This window comes from Rutilus rutilus (genome assembly GCF_951802725.1).
Source record: "Rutilus rutilus genome assembly, chromosome: 6".
NCBI classification, from domain to species: domain Eukaryota; kingdom Metazoa; phylum Chordata; class Actinopteri; order Cypriniformes; family Leuciscidae; genus Rutilus; species Rutilus rutilus.
The window spans coordinates 45,767,819-45,772,409 of NC_140214.1; the positions used below are offsets into that span (position 1 = coordinate 45,767,819).

The 4,591-nt window shown below is 33.9% G+C and overlaps 1 long non-coding RNA gene across 2 annotated transcripts; it reads right to left on the reverse strand.

Moving 5' to 3' along the window:
• Positions 1–524: 524 nt before the first annotated feature.
• On the reverse strand, positions 525–4,326 carry LOC311292569. 2 transcript variants are annotated; one of them, XR_014627739.1, is made up of 5 exons: positions 3,896–4,326; positions 3,630–3,657; positions 3,221–3,463; positions 2,667–2,828; positions 525–728 (listed from the first exon to the last, which is right to left on the reverse strand). It is a non-coding gene; the product is annotated as an uncharacterized lncRNA (long non-coding RNA). The 2 variants fall into 2 exon arrangements; XR_014627738.1 differs by lacking the exon at positions 3,630–3,657.
• Between the last annotated feature and the right edge of the window lie 265 nt (positions 4,327–4,591).

Sequence of the window (4,591 nt, forward strand, 5' to 3'; positions counted from 1 at the left end):
GTAAATTTACAGTTAAATACTGGCAGCTGGGTTGCCATCCACATACTGTATTTTTACAACACTACTACAGTAAACAGCATTTACAGTACTCCACTGTAATTACCAAATACAGTATACCACATTTTACATTATTAAACTTGTCGACAGCAATAAATTGTATTTTTACAGGGAATACTGCTTTTATTATTACATAATTAAAATATTATACTTTAAGGTTTCATAAGAGTAGTCACACTAGGAAAAAGAAAACAACATTTTCTGGGTTTTAAAACATTTATTTAGTTAAATTGCCTTCTGTGAACATGTTGGCTGAATTACTTTTTAAACATAAAATGCAATTTTAACACTTAACAACAAACAGGTAACAGTTAGCATTTAATAAAAGGAATAGTTCACCCAAAAATTTAAATTAGCACATGATTTACTCACCCTCAAGTCATCCTAGGTGTATCTGACATTCTTCTTTCAGACGAATACAATCAGAGTTCTATTAAAAAATGTCCTGGCTCTTCCAAGCTTTATAACGACAGTGAAATGCTGTTTCTTTTTTGAAGTCCATAAAAGTGCAAACGAAATCCCATTCAAAGTCTGCAAGGTTTCGCAGAAGTGAGGACACCTGTAGGCTTACAGTGGTGTTCTTGTTTTGCACAACTTGGCCAGTTTTCTTTGAAGTTACTTGTCCTTTCTTTGTTTTTGATCCACGTTCAGGATTGATGTCAAGAAAGCGTCTAAAAGGCAGAAAAAAACAACAATTAAATATTATTAACTGAGTGTATATATTTTGACAAAGAGAGACAGCACAAAAGCTGTCTAAAACTGAACAACATAAAAAAAAAAAAAATGCAATGTAGGATGTTGTGAAAAAAAAAAAATGCAATGTTGGATGTTGTGAAAAAAAAAAATTCCAATGTTGGATGTTGTGATCAATAACTGATATTTTTTCTGCCCTGGTAAAATACATCAACTCAATGTGTCTGTTTACATGCGCACTGTCAACTAACTAAATTTTTGGAAGTGGGGTTGCCAGATTTAAAGTTTTATTCTACAACTTTTGTCTACTCATCACCCAGCTCATTAACAATATCATCCCCTCATCCGGTGCCATCAGAGTATCAGTGGAAAGGCAGTCTTTAGACTCTCCGTTTATATAGAGCACACATTGCCAGAATCCAGCCCAAACCTTTGTGACAGAAATCATTTAACTTAATTGCAAGCCTTGCAATGTTTATTGCATATATGACAACATGATTTACCAGACTAAAATGCATGTTTGCACCCAAAAAATTAAATTCTGTCATTATTACTCACCCTCAAGACTTTTGTTCATCTTCAGGACACAAATGAAGATATTTTTGATGAAATCTGATAGTTTTGTCCTTCCATTGATATCAATATCATTGCAACTGTCAAAGCCCAGAAAAGTGGTAAAAACATTGGTAAATATATAGCTACAGTGGTTCAACCTAAATATTATGATGCAGGGTTTCTGCACATTTTTTAAAGTCAAATTTAAGGCCTTTTAAGACCCGAAGAAATCAAAATTAATACCATGCATTAGGGGTGTGCAATATTGACAAAATATGCCTCGATCGATATTTTCAAAGTTTTCTTGATAATAATTAGATAACATTTTACTGATTGTGTTTCTGTGCTTGGTGCCATGGCTTGTTTAGGCCTGTTGACAGCTGACTGACAAAGATATTCATATTTTTCATATTCTATGCAGTGGTCAGTTTACAGCAGTGACAGAAATTAACATTTTTTATTAAGGGGTAATATTTGCCACCTTAAATTGATTTCAAGGGGCCTTTTCACCTATATACGGACATTTGTAGATGTTTCAACAAGATATCTTTCACATCTACTGCAGTCAGATTCACCCGTGTTCACTCTGAAGGAATCACTCACATGGCTGGGCACTTGTATGACACATCAAGGATGTTAAGAGGCTAAAAGCAGGTTTAAAACTTGAAGTCAACAGGGTGCAAATTTTAAAAAGAGGATAACACGGTGTAGGCAACACCGATTTTTGTCGTTGTTCTCTGTACTGACAGCACTCCAAATTTACAAAAAAATTAGCTCAATGTTAAAATTGACCGGAGTTCTCCTTTAAGGTTGCACTAGTTACATGGATTATTTAAACAATGTTTTTACTAGCTTTCTGGGCCTTAAAAGTTGCAAAGACGTTGCTGTCTATGGGTGGTTCAGAAACCTCTCAGATTTCATCAAAAATATCTTAATTTGTGTTCTGAAGATGAACGAAGGTCTTACAGGTTTGGAACGACATGAGGGTGAGTAATTAATGACAGAATTTTCACTAATCCTTCAACTGAAAACAACTTGCACTGACATATCTTAAAATATATGACTGCCACTGTTTTATCTCAAGATGCACACCAGTAATGTTTTTTTTTTTATGATACATTATTATAAAATCTGCTTAAATACCCTAATTTTATTAAGGCCTAGACCTGGCTTAAGCTAAGCCCTGTATGGAAACCAGGGCCATATTGTTCATACCAGTAGTCAACATAATAAATACTGTCAAGTCAAGGTTAGTGACACAATTCAGTCTAATATATGTATATATATATATATATATATATATATATATATATATATATATATATATATATATATGAATGGCAAATATGCCAATGACTAACCTCTGAACAAACTCAAGGTGCTGCCTCTTCCTGGTACTGCAAGCTGAAGTTATAGGAGGAGGCAAACAGCGCTGCCACGCCAGTGATGAAGAGGCTGTGATCCTTCACACACACCTTGACCTTCCAAACTTAATATCCAGGACTGGTTGCTTAGAGATTGACCTGTAATGGAATAATAAAAAAAAAAGAATAAATAAATAATATTAATAATTAAAATAACTACTGTGGGTTCCACTGTGGTTCGATGTAGTTGTCTATTCATAGTTCTATGAATTACATTTTTCAACTAAAAATTCAAATTGGTTAGAATGCTAAAATGCACTGGCATATAATTTTGTTTGTTTTAAGCATAAACTCACTTAATTTTGACTTATTCTTTAAGAAAACAAGACAATTTTTACGTGTCTATTAAATGCTTCTTCATGTAAGAATTGTAGATATCTGGACTGGAAACAAAATAAAAACACTAATTAAGAAAAACATATTTTGCAGTGGGGTGAGTAAATGATGGCTTTTCATTTTAGGTTTCATCTACCCCTTTAATGTTTACATACCAGGAAATAAGTCGTGGACTTTCTGGCAAATGTAGATTGCTGGACATCAGCGATGCAAATTCCTGAAACAATTTTTAAAAAGGACAGCACAACCTTGAGCAACAGAACCAAAACATAAAACATATTACAAATTAATGAGATTTGCTGAATAATCTCTACTTATCTGCTTGAAGGATAACACCGTCTAACTTCTTTGAATTAGGGAGTAGTTGTAGGACCATGGGATGGCAATCAGGAATAGGCCTATTACATTTGAAAACAGCATTAGGAACATGGATTTTCATGTGCTAGCAAAATTCTGACAACGATTCAAAAGCACGATCACAGAACTGACAGAATTTGACAGCATTTTTTTTTTTTTTACCACATAGCCTAGACTATAACTGTAACACTACTTAAAAGCACTTACATTAACAATGGCCATCAGATTACAAAGCCTAAAACGAAAAAAATATATATCAAATGCACGTCATGCAAATAGCATGGTAAAGGTTGCCTATTATATGAAATATCGAAGTTAACGTTACTTGGTAAACAGGTGAACAGAGTCAGTGAATTGCTTGCGCGGCCGCGGCATTAAACCGCGTTCGCAAAATCAAACCAAATACGTGAAAACAATGTAGAAACGAAAAAAAAAAAAAAAAAAAAAAAAAAAAAACGTATATATTGGCTTACCGTATCACTCAGTTGAACAATTCTCCATCTTCTCAAACTCTAAATCCCACTTATCGTCACGCGCAGGTTAGATTATTCAATGACAAATTCTTCCATCCGTCTTCAGGTAGCTGCTACCGTTAACGTCGTCCATTTTCTGCTGCGTCACAGGCAACTAATGTTTGAAACACGAACCGAACCTCAAAAAAGCTTTAAAATTGCTCACAGATTCGCAGACATTGTTTATCTTGATAACAGGAATGATTATTTGTTCAGTTGAATCCCGCTGACAAAACGAGTTTGCCTGTTGTAGCTGCCTAACGTTACTGTCTGCTGCTGCTCGCATGACGCGTCACATTTGAACTGAATTGAGCGCGAAAGAAATCAATCCCACAATGCAATGACTTTTCAGTCAGTATGATGGTAACGAATTTATCAGGACGAAAACAGAAATGTGCTGTATATTTACAGCTGTTCTGTAAAAGAAATAATACATCTTAATACTGTATTATGGAAATACAGTACAATTCTGTAAGAAATTCGTTATAAATTTACAGTAAAGGGTTACAGTGTATGTTTACATACATTTATTAAATATGTTGAAAACAAATATGTATGTCACATATTTATAATTAATGTTGTCCATATATGCGAGAAACCAATACTATACTGTAATATATGCAGATATATGGTATCATATATGGATGAACTCAAATA